At 39.1% G+C, this 16,176-nt stretch overlaps 1 non-coding gene across 1 annotated transcript; it reads right to left on the minus strand.

Moving 5' to 3' along the window:
* Positions 1 to 3,542: 3,542 nt before the first annotated feature.
* LOC133035210 (small nucleolar RNA R71) lies at positions 3,543 to 3,649 on the minus strand. The gene has a single exon (XR_009686490.1). It is a non-coding gene; the product is annotated as a small nucleolar RNA R71 (small nucleolar RNA).
* Positions 3,650 to 16,176: the final 12,527 nt, after the last annotated feature.

A 16,176-nucleotide genomic window follows, 5' to 3' on the forward strand; every position in this document is an offset into this window, starting at 1 on the left:
AACTTACTTTAGTAAGATGCTGAAGCATTTTCTTTCTAATGGCAATCTATAGAAGCTTCTCGACTTCTAGGCATAGATTTTATCTAAGGAAAAGTCTCAGCTATTCCAGAAAAGATAAAGCCATGAAAGAATTTCCTAAATCAACAGTGAGAGGTCTCAGATATACTTTAGTATGCCTTAGACCAGATACTTGCTGTTGAGTGGGAATAATGAGTAAGTATCATATTAATCCAGGAGAGGAACATTGGAAGACAATCAAGTAAATCTTAAGATTAAGAAGAGGAACTATATGTTAGTCAATAAGAGTGTGTTTAAAACTCTTAGACTACACCACATCAGATTTCAAGACTTGCCTTTGTGCTAGAAAATCTTTCTGATAAGATGGTGATTACTCTGGGGGTGGAATAGTTATTTTGGAGAAGTGTAAAAACCTATCTGAAGTCTCTAGGTCTACCAGAAAGGGACTGAATGTAAAAGTTGCAGGAAAGGTACTTATTCAGTCTAAGGAAAATTCTATACATTTTTGGCACCATTCCAAATTGCCTTAACTACTAGTGTTATTTACTGATTAACCAAAAGTAGTTGCCAAAGGTATAGAATCCAGTATCCCAAAAATATAGAGAGGAATTTCACATTATCAATGATTTTGCGATTAAGGAAGAGTAATGGTGGAGAAAAGGTTGTGTTTAAATCAACCTTTCAGATCCTATTATGAGGAGTTTACTACTACTACACTTGATTTGTATATCAAGGTGTTGAGATTATTTGAAATGCACTTTTTGTTTTATATTAGTGCAAGTGGGTGTTTTTTGGGATTTATGCCCTAAATAAAACTCCATTTCAATGTAATCCATTTTATTCAACATCAATAAAGAAATAGAAGTATTTTTCATTCATTTGAGTATGTTTTGGTTCATCTTATCAATTGCTTGTCTATTTGATTTATAAATTCATCTGAAACCCTTTTCACATACTTGATCCTGTTTATTCTGTTGTCAACACTTTAGAAAGTAAACATGACTATGTGAATAAAGTTTCCTAGATTTATCAGACACAGGGTTTTACTGATATGACAATGTACAACAGAGTTTACTTGCATTTGGAGAAATGCTATGTTCTTTCTAGAGCATTGGTGAAAGTAAAGCTCAGGTTGGATGCATGGAGTATACATCGGAAGGGACCGATATTGTACTTTGACTTAGATTTATTAAACTTACTATAATATCTATTCAAGTCAATTTTGCCTAGCTGATCCTAGATCAAATGATCTTAATCCTGTTATGATTAGGCTCAATCTCAAGAGGCTATTCGTCTTCCTTGATTTGTTAGTTAAGCCTATGATAACTCTAAGATTTAGAGTTAATTTCATATCTTTAAGCTTGAATTTAATGTGAATGGTGGATCAACTAATGTTCATATTGTGGAATTGTGTCTAGTTTGTTGTGTCTTTGTAATAAATGAAAGTGTGTGTGTAAGTAAGTGTTAAATAGACTTATGTTATTGTTTTTATGTGTTTTAAGCAGAAAAAAAATACAAGAATAGGTATTTGAAAATGTTTGGGACAAGGAGAAAAAGGAGCAGGAAAATGATTATTGCTAACTGGCATTGCTGTAGCACTCATCGCGTAGCAATTTGTCAGCCCAGTAAGTTTATTTTGGCAGATAGTCCATCTGGCTTTAATGAAAAGAAAAACGAGCTGAGGTGGCGGAATTTGGCTATTGACTCAACAAACATGTGGAAAATGAAGGACAAGTGGGTGATGATTGGGATTTCCAATTAGGGTAAACTTTGGTACCCTAATTGGGTGGCAAAAAGAAAAAGGGAGGACATGAATAGAGAGAGGGTGGCTGCACTTGAATACCAGTACGAAAAACTTACAGCAGAAAAAAAAAAGGTTTCTAAGTACAAAGAAGGAAGAGAGTACAAAGAAGAAGAAGATTGAGAAGAAGGAGAAGAAGGCAACATTCAAAGAAGGATTTGAGCTCAACACTCATCTCTCTTGCTCTCCACTTCGTTTTGTATCATTTTCTTCTCTTTAAGCTTTTCTTTAACTTCATGAACAATACATTTTCTGGTTTTGAGTTTCTAATTTCAGCTATGAACTAAACTTTTTGAGATTTGGGTGGTTATAAACCCTTGTATGGACTAGTGTTTTGGCTTTGCAATGATGAAGTAATCTTGTCTTTGTTCAATTAGTTGTGATGAAATGTTGAATGAATGTTAATTCTTGGCCATTTTTAACATTTAGCAAGCTAGCTCTTACTTGGAAAAGTAAGACCTAGTTGAACCCTCCTAATTGATGCATGATTTTTACCTTTTCTTTTAGGTATTAATTAGTAGTGAAATAGGAATATTTTGCTACCATGTATAACTAAGGATTTGATGCTTTATTGGGCTATTTGTGATCTAAACTGATGTAGGAATGCATTGTGAGATTATGAATGGTTAGTTGCAAGTTTTGGAAAAAGCTTGCTGGTTTTTGTTGAAATTTGTTAACTCTGCCAGGATTGCTGAATCATTGCTGGGACATTGCTGTATCAACTGGGACATACAAGTGGAAATTAATCACCCAAGTCTAATTTCCAAATCTGAAATTACCACCATTTTAATCACTTTTAGTTTCTTATTTTTAGTTTATTTAGTTTAAACAATTAGTTCTCAAGTTTAGATTCAAAGCTATCAATTTTTCTTGTGAATTAATGTGTGACTTTATTTTATTTTTATTTGAAATTCTTGGAATTACTTTTAGTTGATTTAACATTATTTAGTAAAAAGTCCCTGTGGAGACGAACTTTGATTTACTTATCATTGTATTACTTGTTTGTGATTGTGTACACTTGCGCAATTATAAAGCAATAGAATTTTCACAACAAGTTTTTGGCGCCGTTGCCGGGGACTTTAAGTTCTAAATTTTGTTTTATCAACTAATTGACATTCTAAGAATTTTTGTGCTTTTAATCTTGCTGGTTTGTCTTTGAAATCTCAGGTATCTATAGTGTATGAACCAACAAGAGGACTTTGAACTTGCTCCTATTGACCCCGAGATTGAACGTACATTCCGAAGAAGAAGAAGGGTTCAAAAGGCTAAGGGCCGAGACATCATGGCTGAGAATTTTGATGATGATGGGGTTGCTCCACAAATTGTAAACCCCATCATATTGGCAGATGATCGAGCAAGGGCTATACGGGAGTATGCAGCCCCCATGTTTAATGAGCTCAATCCAGGCATTGTGAGGCCTGAAATACAAGCACCGCACTTTGAGCTCAAGCCAGTGATGTTTCAAATGCTCCAAACCGTGGGGCAATTCAGCGGGTTGCCAACTGAAGATCCTCACCTCCATCTCCGTTCATTCTTGGAGGTGAGTGATTCTTTCAAGATCCAAGGAGTAAGTGAAGAGGTGTTAAGGTTGAAGCTATTCCCATTCTCACTACGAGACCGAGCTAGATCATGGCTCAACACTTTGCCGCCTGATTCTGTGACCAATTGGAATGACCTTGCTGAGAAGTTTCTGAGGAAATACTTTCCTCCTACTAGAAATGCAAAATTCAGAAGTGAGATCATGTCTTTTCAGCAACTTGAAGATGAGTCCACAAGTGATGCGTGGGAGAGGTTTAAGGAACTTTTGCGAAAGTGTCCACATCATGGCATTCCACATTATATTCAGATGGAGACTTTTTATAATGGTTTGAATGCAGCTTCTCGAATGGTGTTAGATGCATCGGCCAATGGTGCTATTTTGTCGAAGTCTTACAATGAAGCATTTGAGATTTTGGAGACCATTGCAAGTAACAACTACCAATGGTCCAACACTAGAGCTCCAACAAGTAGAAAAGTGGCGGGAGTCCTTGAGGTAGATGCAATAACGGCTTTGACAGCTCAAATGGCTTCCATGACGAATGTTTTGAAGAATTTGAGTATTGGGAACGCTAAAAATATTCAACCAGCTGCTGCCATTCAAAGTGATGATGTCTCATGTGTGTTTTGTGGAGAAGGGCATGTGTTTGAGAAGTGTCCATCTAATCCGGAGTCCGTTTGTTACATGGGAAATCAGAATTTTAACAGAAACAATGGGGCATTCTCAAACTCTTACAATCAATCTTGGAAGAATCATCCTAATTTGTCTTGGGGAGGTCAAGGAGCAAGCTCAAGTACCGCACCAGCCCAAGGAAGACAAGCATATCCACCGGGTTTTTCACAACAACCCCGACATTCACAACATGCTCAAAATGCCCAACCAAGTTCTTTGGAAAGTCTAATGCGGGATTATATGGCCAAAAATGATGCGGTGATACAAAGTCAAGCTGCCTCTCTTCGAAACTTAGAGTTGCAACTTGGACATTTGGCCAATGAATTAAAAGCTAGGCCGCAAGGTTCTTTGCCTAGTGACACGGAGAATCCAAGGAGGGATGGGAAGGAGCAATGCAAATCCATTCACTTGAGGAGTGGCAAGCATCTGAAAAATTCCGAGGAGGAAATGAAGGGTAGTGGGGAGCCCACTTCAATCCAAAACGACGAAAAATTGAGTAAAAAAACTGCCCAGGAAATTGCTGATACTGCACCGGTTGATAAGGCATCGGGCCGCAACTGACAACAAGAATCCGCACCCGCATGTACTAAACCACCCCTTCCATTTCCTCAAAGATTTCTGAAACAAGCAGCAAGATGGGCAATTCAAGAAGTTTTTAGATGTGTTGAAGCAGCTCCATATCAATATTCCCTTGGTGGAAGCATTGGAGCAAATGCCAAATTATGTCAAGTTCTTAAAAGACATTTTGACGAAGAAAAGGAGGTTGGGAGAGTTTGAAACTGTAGCTCTTACCGAAGGATGCAGCGCCATGTTGAAATGTAAGATTCCACCGAAGTTGAAGGATCCGGGTAGTTTTACAATCCCTTGTTCTATTGGGGGGAGGGATGTTGGAAGAGCTTTATGTGATTTGGGTGCAAGCATCAACCTCATGCCTATGTCGATTTTTAAGAAGTTGGGTATTGGTGAAGCACGTCCTACAAGCTCGGTTACATTGCAACTTGCCGACAGTCCATGGCCCATCCGGAAGGAAAAATAGAAGATGTTCTAGTACAGGTTGACAAGTTCATTTTTCCAGCTGATTTCATCATCCTAGACTATGAAGCTGATAGAGATGTGCCTATTATCTTGGGTCGACCGTTCCTTGCTACCGGGAGAACTCTGATTGATGTGCAAAATGGGGAGCTCACAATGAGGGTGAATGACCAAAAAGTCACCTTTAATGTGTTCAATGCTATGAGATTTTCGGATGAGATAGAAGAGTGCTCCCGCATAAGTGTAATTGACTCGATAGTGGCTGAAAAATTTCACAAGGAAGCTTGGAGGGATGAGAAATTTATAAGTTCTTTTGATGAGCTTGAAGACTTGAGTGAAGATGAAGACAACCAAGTTGCTTGGGTGGAGCCATTGCAACCTATTCCTAACTTCAAGAAGCCCTTTGAATCTTTGGAGTTGAAGGAAAGTAATTTTAAGCCTCCAAAACCCTCCATCCAAGAACCACCGAAGTTGGAGTTGAAACCCTTGCCAAGCCATCTGAAGTATGCCTATTTGGGGGAGAATGACACGCTGCCAGTTATTATAGCATCAAACTTGGTAGTTGAAAATGAAGGTGCTTTGCTAGAGGTGTTGAAAAAGCATAAGAAAGCAATCGGGTGGACTATGGCGGACATAAGGGGTATTAGTCCAACGATTTGCACACACAAGATACTTTTAGAAGCTGGTTGTAGCAATTCTGTTGAGCATCAGCGAAGATTGAATCCCGTCATGAAAGAAGTGGTGCGAAAAGAAGTGATCAAGTGGCTAGATTATGGTATTGTGTACCCAATTTCAGATAGCTCATGGGTTAGTCCTGTTCAATGTGTGCCCAAGAAAGGAGGAGTCACGGTGGTGGCCAATGCAAACAATGAGTTGATTCCTACTCGAACCGTGACCGGTTGGAGGGTGTGTATGGACTACCGGAAGCTAAACAATGCTACTCGGAAGGATCATTTCCCGCTGCCATTTATTGACCAAATGTTGGATCGTTTGGCGGGAAAAGAGTTTTATTGCTTTCTTGACGGATATTCGGGTTACAATCAGATTTCTATAGCACCGGAAGATCAAGAGAAAACCACCTTCACTTGTCCATATGGTACCTTTGCCTTTAGGAGGATGCCATTTGGATTGTGCAATGCTCCCGCAACTTTCCAAAGGTGTATGATGGCTATTTTCTCGGATATGGCTGAAAGTATTTTGGAGATATTCATGGATGACTTCTCTATCTACGGGGATTCATTTGGGGTGTGTTTGGAAAATTTGGAAAGAGTGTTAGCAAGATGTGAGGAAACCAACTTGGTGCTTAATTGGGAAAAATGCCACTTCATGGTTCAAGAGGGTATTGTGTTGGGTCACAAAGTGTCTAGCAAGGGGATAGAAGTTGACAAGGCAAAGCTAGAAGTGATTGAGAAGCTACCAGCCCCTACCACGGTGAAAGGCATAAGAAGCTTCCTTGGACACGCGGGTTTCTATAGGCGCTTCATTAAAGACTTTTCTAAGGTGTCCAAACCCTTGTGTAACTTGCTAGAACAAAATAGACCATTTGAGTTTACCGCTGAATGTAATGAAGCATTTTTGAAGTTGAAGACAGCTCTTGTTACGGCCCCCGTGATTGTAACACCCAATTGGTCATTGCCCTTTGAACTCATGTGTGATGCAAGTGATTTTGCCGTTGGGGCTGTTCTTGGGCAGCGGAAGAATAGGATCTTTCATTCCATTTATTATGCAAGCAAAACTCTTGTTGATGCCCAAATAAACTACACCACTACTGAGAAAGAGCTGCTAGCGGTGGTTTTTGCCTTTGAGAAATTCAGATCGTATCTTGTGGGAACCAAGGTGGTTGTGTATACTGACCACTCGGCAATCAAGTATTTGATAACCAAGAAAGATTCTAAACCGAGGCTTATTCGTTGGGTTTTGTTGCTACAAGAGTTTGACTTGGAAATTCGAGACAGAAAAGGGACAGAAAACAAAGTGGCGGATCATCTCTCTAGGTTGGAAACTAACAATCACAGCAGCTACCTAGAGGGAGAATTACAAATTCAAGACTCATTCCCAGATGAGCAACTGCTAGTGGTAGAGCAAACACGGGTACCATGGTATGCAGACATTGTCAATTACTTAGTTGGAGGTGCCTATCCACCTGATTTTACCAAGCAGCAGCTCAAAAAGTTCCTTCATGATAGCAAGTTTTATTTTTGGGATGAGCCATACTTGTACAAGCAGTGCCCAGATCGTATTGTGCGGAGATGTGTGCCAATGGGTGAAGTTAGAAGCATCTTGGAGCATTGTCATTCAGCTCCTTATGGTGGCCATTTTGGTGGACAACGCACGGCGGCCAAGGTTTTTCAATCGGGGTATTATTGGCCTTCTATTTTTAAAGATGCTCATGCTTTTGTTCAACAATGTGATCGTTGCCAGCGAGTTGGAAATATCTCCGCCAGGAATGAAATGCCTCTTAATTGTATCTTGAAGGTGGAGTTGTTTGACGTGTGGGGTATCGACTTTATGGGACCTTTCCCACAATCCTTTGGAAATCTCTACATTCTAGTGGCGGTGGATTATGTGTCAAAGTGGGTGGAGGCAATTGCTAGTCCCAAGAATGATGCTCGAGTGGCCATGAAGTTCCTTCATAAACATGTTTTTACAAGGTTTGGGACTCCTAGAGCTTTGATAAGTGATGAGGGAACACACTTTGTGAACAAAGTGTTGGCTGCCCTCTTGGCAAAATATAGTGTAAAACACAAAATTGCTACTGCCTATCACCCACAGACTAACGGGCAAGCTGAAATATCTAATCGGGAAATTAAAGGCATATTGGAGAAGGTTGTAAATCCCAACAGAAAAGATTGGTCCCAACGCCTCGATGATGCACTTTGGGCGTATAGGACAGCATATAAAACTCCTCTAGGCATGTCTCCATATCGCCTAGTTTATGGGAAAGCATGCCTTCTTCCCGTGGAGTTAGAACACAAGGCGTTTTGGGCACTAAAACATCTCAATATGGATATTTCAGCAGCTGGAGAAGCAAGAAAGTTACAGCTGAACGAGTTGGATGAATTGCGTTTGTTTTCCTATGAGAATGCTAAATTGTACAAGGAGAAGACAAAGAGATGGCATGATGAGAGAATCAAGGAAAGAGTTTTTGCAAAAGGACAAGAAGTGTTACTCTTTAATTCAAGGCTCAAACTCTTTCCTGGGAAATTAAAGTCCCATTGGTCTGGCCCGTTTACTGTGCAAGAAGTGACTCCTTTTGGTGCGATTACAGTGAAAGATCAACAATCCGGGAGGGAATTTAAAGTGAACGGGCAGCGGTTGAAACACTATTGGAGAGGCGAGGTCAACCGAGAGAAGACCCCAATTTCTTTGAAAGATGCTTGATCATTGTAATTTGGGGTGCCTAAAGAAAAAAAAAAGAGATTGAATTGAAAAAAAAAAAATTGAAAAAGAATGAAAAGAAAAAAAAAAATTCAAGAAAGGCACCCCTTGAAAAAAAAAAAATATATATATATATATAAAAGAAGAAAAAAATATAAAAAAAAAAATAAATTATATCTATATATATTATAATTAGCTATTGTTGACCGAGGTTTTCGGCAACTATTAAAATATATTTTTGATAATAAGCTGTAAGAAAGCGAGATGAAGACTTTTTACGTGGTTGGGGCGTTAATGAGCCTTAGTCCACGAGCCACTGCTATTAATGGATGTATTTAATACAGATTTTACACTTGAGAGAATGTTTTTTCCTTAAACACGGAGAATGTTCTTGGTGAGTTTTTCTCTTCTTGCTCTTTTGCAACCAAGATTCTCCGACCCCATTAAATGAGCTTTGAGGGGGTATTTATAGTGTTTTGGTGGGGTAATCCCTAGAATTGTTCTTACACATGTATCTGTAAGTATCCATAAAGTTGGGCATTTCTGATGAATATACCATGGGTGATGCATGGTCAAATCCCTAGGTGCTGTAGGGCTTTCATGGAGAATGTCCTTTTTGTCTTATGATTGACGTGACTCTTCGCAGAGTAGCCGTCGCTAGACTTAAATGATCATTACTGTAGCGCTGCTGTTTGGGGGTTGTGCCGTCAGACTTTATTGCGTGTTACAGTCCCAACACGCTTCCTCCCATGCAGCATTAAATGCGACTTGATTTCTCGGGAGAGACCTGACACATCCCAGAGAGCCTTCACGCTATACTAGCTTCCGGGAGTAGCTTATACTCCGGGTGTCTCCTCCGGGACCCATGTTAATAGCGCTTCCTGGTGGCATAAAAAGACTTAGCAAATCTTTCCAAGTTATCTGATCCACGTGTTCCCTCTTGACTGGTCCACGTATATTGGGCGAATTTAGGAGCAACAGCTATAAATAATCTTCATGGTGAAATTGATAATTTTCTTTCCTTTGTGCAGAGAATCAAGTGAAATAGGCTATGGAATGAAGAAATTTTGATTTGGGCAAAAGCACTAAGTTTGGGGTGTCAGGTTGCTGTTCAGTTGCTATAGCAACAGCTTAGCAAGAAGTGTTTTGGGTTGTAGGCAGATCAAATGAACTGGGGTTTGAAAAAAATAAAGTGACTGGTCTGTCAGAAAAAACATAGTTTTGTCATGTTGTTCATGATTCAATCATTGGATAGGTCTATTATTGTTCAGACTAATTATTTGAAGTTGTACTTTAGTGTTGAATTGAGTGAGCCCAAGTCATTTTTTTGGAGATACAAAGACCCCACTTCACAATATTTAAATTAGTTTTGGGCCAAATTCTTTGGTCAACTGGGCCCCAGCGAGTTGACCAGCCCAATGAATGGTCAACCCATCCTCAACCCTACCACATTCAATTCATCTCCTTCATTACTCTTGAACAGCTGAACCAGCCGAAGCCTCCTTCACCCAAATCGCATCTCCACCACCAGCATTCACCCGTGAACATCATAGGCTCCGTTCAAGCCAAGTTCGAACCCAGCACTTCATCTCCATTCAACCGAACTTCCACCCTCACTCGATAATCACCCAGTAGCCACCCACGACTTCACCAGAAACCACCATTGTTCACAACCCATCCACTCCCGTGAACCCAACCAACCTTCGAACCACCAAATCGCACCCAGAAACCGCGACTCAACCTCCATTCACTCATATCAGAACCACGAAGCCAACCCAGCCTTCGATTTCACCATCAGCCATCCCCGTACATCGCACACCATCACACTGCCCGCACCTAGTTCCAGTCGCACTTTCCACCCACATCTCGCACCAGGTCGACTTCAAGCTCTACCTTCGAACTACACCACTCACAACCAGGCGCAGCAACCTCTAACGCGAACCACCAAGTTCAACAATCCAGCCGACTCAAATCACAGCTCCATCTCCGTTCCCTTCAGCTTGCACCCATACGCCCGAGTTGTCTCATTCGAACTTCATTCAAAACACAGCAACCGAGAGTTCTCTGTCAAGCCAAATTTTTCAGCCAATCCAAGCTAAGTTCTGATTTGGTGATTTAATTTGAAAGTTATTTTGGGTTGAATTGCATAATTGGTGGCTGTCATGGACTGTTAATATTCTGTTAAAGGGTGCTAAGGATTGTCATTGTGATTTAAGTGTGGTAGCAGTGTGCTAATTTTAGCTTGGATGTTTTGAATGGAAATGTGGTGGAACTGTTGAAGATTATTGAGCTGAAAAAAAAATTGGTGAATAAAAAAAAAAAAAAAAAAAACTGATTGTGGACAGATTGTTGCAGGGAAGAGAGTTCATTGAGTGCACAAGAGGTTAATTCGGTTCCATTGATAGTTGACATTCGGGTTGTAATTTGGAACTTTTCGGTGTGACTTTGAATGTCTAATTGTTTCTGCCGTGGGTTTTATGATGGTGATAATTAGTGAAATGGTGTGAATTGGCAGTGGTAATGTTAGAAATAGTGCAAGTTTGAACTGATTTGTGTTGTTGGATAAATTAGACATTGGAAGAGTTCCACAGGGGAAGTATCATGGCCAAGTACTACGTGGATTGTGTGTAAGGTGTCAAAAGTTACTTGGTGTGGTGTGGGTTGGCAAAAGTAGTAGTTATTGAACAAGAGTGGGTTGGAGACAGTGACGTACATTGTACGAGTTCTTGTTGTGTTTAGGGGCAGCAGTGAGTAAGGCAACAAAGAAGAAATTCATTGTGTTGGGATAGTGTGCAAGTGGAAATACAAGAAAATGCCCAAAGTTAAGAAGACCACCAACAAGAATAAAAAGAAATCACTGCATGAAATTCCTAAGTTTCATTGCCCGGCAGCTGAGACAAAGTATCACGAGAAGGTGGACAATCGGGAATTTTATATGGAGCGTGGTTTAGTAGCCGATATTGAGGACATTGATGAGTTGCCCGAATGGGTCAGTGCAACGATTCATCAGCGAGATTGGGGACTTTTTGTCCAACAAAGAGAGCAGGCGGTCATGGAAGTTGTCAAGGAATTTTACGCCAACTTCCTATCCCAAGAATGGCCAACTGTAGTGGTGGTGCGTGAAGTCCCAGTCTCATTTTCAGCTGCAGCAATCAACGACCTGTTTGGGTTAAGCTCTGTCGAGTGCCAATACTCCGCGCAAAAAGGGCAGGTGAGCGACGAGACTGTGGGTGACATGATGCCGACGCTCGCTAAGCCAGGATCTGAATGGAGTTTTGATAGTTATGGCAATCTTCGATTTCGGCGCACTGATTTGGAGCACGAGTTGAAATGTTGGTATACATTCGTGCAAACTGCTCTCTGCCCTACTTCACATGATTCGACCGTCAGCAGAGACCGCGCCTGGATGCTCTATTGCATTAGAATGGGCTGGGATGTTGACGTCGGGGCTGTCCTTGCCCAAGAGATTGCTGATTGTGCACACAGGGGGAAGGGGAAGTTATTTCTCCCTGCTACCATCACTGCTCTTTGCCGCAAGGCGGGTGTACCCATGTGGAAGGAAGAAGGCGCTCTGAATCCTCGGGGGCCTATAAATTTTGGTCCACCTCGAGCCCCGAAAACAACGCCTACCCTAGCGGCGTCTTCAGCAACGGAGCCTCCCGTAGATCGCTTTGCTCGCTTTGAGCAAGTGCAACAACAAATGTGTGATCGATTGCACGCGATGTGGGATTATGAGCAGAAGCGTGACGTCGTCATGGAACGTGCATTCAAGAGGACTACGCCCCGTTTTGATCCCAAGTTCCCGGACTTCCCTCAGCATGTTCTAGACCCGTGGGGAGGCCCATCAGCTTCGAACACCGAGGAGCCCCACGAGGACTCCGAGTAGAGGGAGTTTTTCTCATACCTAAGCTATTTTATATTTTTCTGTTTTGTGTTGTTTGTGTTTAGATTGTCTTGTGCTCATTGTGTGTTGTCTTTTGTGTTTGAAACTTTTATTTTATGTTGTTTATGTGATTGTTAGTTTGACATTGAGAGATTTATGAGTTTTTCAGTGGCCTAGTGCTCTGCTCGATGATGATACTTTCCGCCCATTCCATTATTGTTGCTGCCTAATTTTACTTGTTGCCTTATCATGCTGCATTATTGGATATTATGGATGTTTCCCTTAGTCTCTCCTCACTAGTTTATACTTGTATTTTTCCACCATGCTTTGCATTTCTTATACGATTATTTCACATGTAATTTTAGCATCTAGAATTGGTTAGTGTATCTCCTTGAAGCGAAATCCTAGTTCGACTTGTCCCTTGAAATGATTTAGGCCATCCTTGGACGTTTGAGCTTTTCTAACCTTCCCTATAAAATGCATTTTTCCCTAGTCACCCAAGTTTGAGCCGTTTAGCCTATTCTTGTTGTGCAACCCGATCATCCATATCACATCCATTCTAAATTGCATTTCCACATATATCCTAACTTAATTGCTCACTTGTCAAGAGCCAAGTTTCACATTAAGTTTGGGGTGAGTGTGGTGAGTGTAACTTGTGGCGAGCTAATTCAAGATTATACTTTTAGCCACATTGGGGACAATGTTGGGTTGTAAGTTTGGGGTGGGGGAATTAGCTCACAAGGTATATTAGTATGCATTTTTAATAACTTTCTCTTGCTATATATAAGTATAATGTAGTACTAAATTCCTTTTTAGTTTAAAAAAAAAAATATTCAGCAAAGAAAAAAAATAAAAAAAAAAAGAGAGAATAAACATAGCAAGGGAAGTTAATTTTAATATCAAGTACTTGTGAGTGTTGAATTAGGGGAGTGAGTTAAAAAAAAATAAATAAATAAATATCATTAGGAAGAGGCTCGGTTTTTGACAAGTGAAGTGGTTAGGTGTTGAGCTAGCTAAAATACATCCTTTACCATACCCTAACCCAAGCTTAACATTACAAGCCTAATAAAGTCCTATTGATCAAGGGGATAAGTTTAGACTACATTAGTGGAGATGAGTGCACTAATCCAACTTATGGAGCTTAAATGAATGAAAAAAAAAGAAAAAAGTTTAAGGTAATTGCAGAAAGTTCAAAGTTTAGATGGGATATACTTGTATAAATTGTTGATTAGGTGACTTTTGGGAGATATTAATGTTATCCAATGACAAGAACGTTAAAGGGGCAGCGTGTAAAGTTACGGCAAGCAATTTCATATTCCATTTAATTCCATTTTTTCTGAGAGCGTCAATGTTCACTAGGCCATCTTGAATTTCTATAGAATCTCTCATGTGTCTTGTGTGTGAGTCTTTGTGTAAAATTTGTTGTGTGTTTTACTTTGTTTATTTTGTGTTGTCATTGCTCGAGGACGAGCAAGATTCTAAGTTTGGGGTGTTGATAACTCTAAGATTTAGAGTTAATTTCATATCTTTAAGCTTGAATTTAATGTGAATGGTGGATCAACTAATGTTCATATTGTGTAATTGTGTCTAGTTTGTTGTGTCTTTGTAATAAATGAAAGTGTGTGTGTTAGTAAGTGTTAAATAGACTTATGTTATTGTTTTTATGTGTTTTAAGCAGAAAAAAATACAAGAATAGGTATTTGAAAATGTTTGGGACAAGGAGAAAAAGGAGCAGGAAAATGATTATTGCTAATCGGTATCAGGCCGTAGCACTCATCGCGTAGCAATTTGTCAGCCCAGTAAGTTTATTTTGGCAGATAGTCCAGCTGGCTTTAATGAAAAGAAAAACGAGCTGAGGTGGCGGAATTTGGATATTGACTCAACAAACATGTGGAAAATGAAGGACAAGTGGGTGATGATTGGGATTTCCAATTAGGGTAAACTTTGGTACCCTAATTGGGTGGCAAAAAGAAAAAGGGAGGACATGAATAGAGAGAGGGTGGCTGCACTTGAATACCAAGCATTTAAAAACTTACAGCAGAAAAAAAAAAGGTTTCTAAGTACAAAGAAGGAAGAGAGTACAAAGAAGAAGAAGATTGAGAAGAAGGAGAAGAAGGCAACATTCAAAGAAGGATTTGAGCTCAACACTCATCTCTCTTGCTCTCCACTTCGTTTTGTATCATTTTCTTCTCTTTAAGCTTTTCTTTAACTTCATGAACAATACATTTTCTGGTTTTGAGTTTCTAATTTCAGCTATGAACTAAACTTTTTGAGATTTGGGTGGTTATAAACCCTTGTATGGACTAGTGTTTTGGCTTTGCAATGATGAAGTAATCTTGTCTTTGTTCAATTAGTTGTGATGAAATGTTGAATGAATGTTAATTCTTGGCCATTTTTAACATTTAGCAAGCTAGCTCTTACTTGGAAAAGTAAGACCTAGTTGAACCCTCCTAATTGATGCATGATTTTTACCTTTTCTTTTAGGTATTAATTAGTAGTGAAATAGGAATATTTTGCTACCATGTATAACTAAGGATTTGATGCTTTATTGGGCTATTTGTGATCTAAACTGATGTAGGAATGCATTGTGAGATTATGAATGGTTAGTTGCAAGTTTTGGAAAAAGCTTGCTGGTTTTTGTTGAAATTTGTTAACTCTGCCAGGATTGCTGAATCATTGCTGGGACATTGTTGTATCAACTGGGACATACAAGTGGAAATTAATCACCCAAGTCTAATTTCCAAATCTGAAATTACCACCATTTTAATCACTTTTAGTTTCTTATTTTTAGTTTATTTAGTTTAAAAAATTAGTTCTCAAGTTTAGATTCAAAGCTATCAATTTTTCTTGTGAATTAATGTGTGACTTTATTTTATTTTTATTTGAAATTCTTGGAATTACTTTTAGTTGATTTAACATTATTTAGTAAAAAGTCCCTGTGGAGACGAACTTTGATTTACTTATCATTGTATTACTTGTTTGTGATTGTGTACACTTCCGCAATTATAAAGCAATAGAATTTTCACAACAGCCTACTTTTGGGTCAGGGTGATACGTACATTTTGGGAACACGGTAGTGCAATTGAGTGGGAGTGCTAACATAAACATGGAATCTATAGCTTCTATTTGGCGAATGGTAAGTAAAGGATGATCTCCTTCGAGCTTTACCAAATGAAAATAAATGGTGGAGTACTCATTTCACATAAGCTGAAATATCATTTATACGGGGTTAAGTGTTTTAAGGATAAAATACATTGTAGGGTGTAACGGTAATATAATCCCTTGACACTGTAGATCATTCATATAGAGGATCGTTGATCAAATTAGGATTATAACAATGGATAACTAATGATGTGTCTATATGGTGGAACATAGAGAGCATTCTATATACTGAGAGTGCAATTCTAAGTTCTATGCGTGGATTCAACGAAGAATTAATAAGTCAGTGAATTTAGGTTATAAATTCTTGATCTGCTTATTGGAAGCTCGGTTATATAGACCCATGGTCCCCCCACTAGTTGAGATAATATTGCTTGTAAGACTCATATAATTGGTTTTGATTAATGAATTATAATTCTCAATTTAGACTATGTCTATTTGTGAATTTTTCACTAAGTAAGGGCGAAATTGTAAAGAAAGAGTTTTAGGGGCATATTTGTTAATTATGATACATTGTATGGCTCAATTAATAAATATGATAAATGACAATACTATTTAATAATTATTTATTGTTATTAAATAGTTAGAATTGGCATTTAAATGGTTTAATTTGAAAATTGGCATTTTTGAGAAAATGAGATGCAGAAATGATAAAACTGCAAAATTGCAAAAAGTGAGGCCCAAATCCATATTGTA

This window comes from Cannabis sativa, chromosome 2, assembly GCF_029168945.1.
Source record: "Cannabis sativa cultivar Pink pepper isolate KNU-18-1 chromosome 2, ASM2916894v1, whole genome shotgun sequence".
Classification (NCBI taxonomy): domain Eukaryota; kingdom Viridiplantae; phylum Streptophyta; class Magnoliopsida; order Rosales; family Cannabaceae; genus Cannabis; species Cannabis sativa.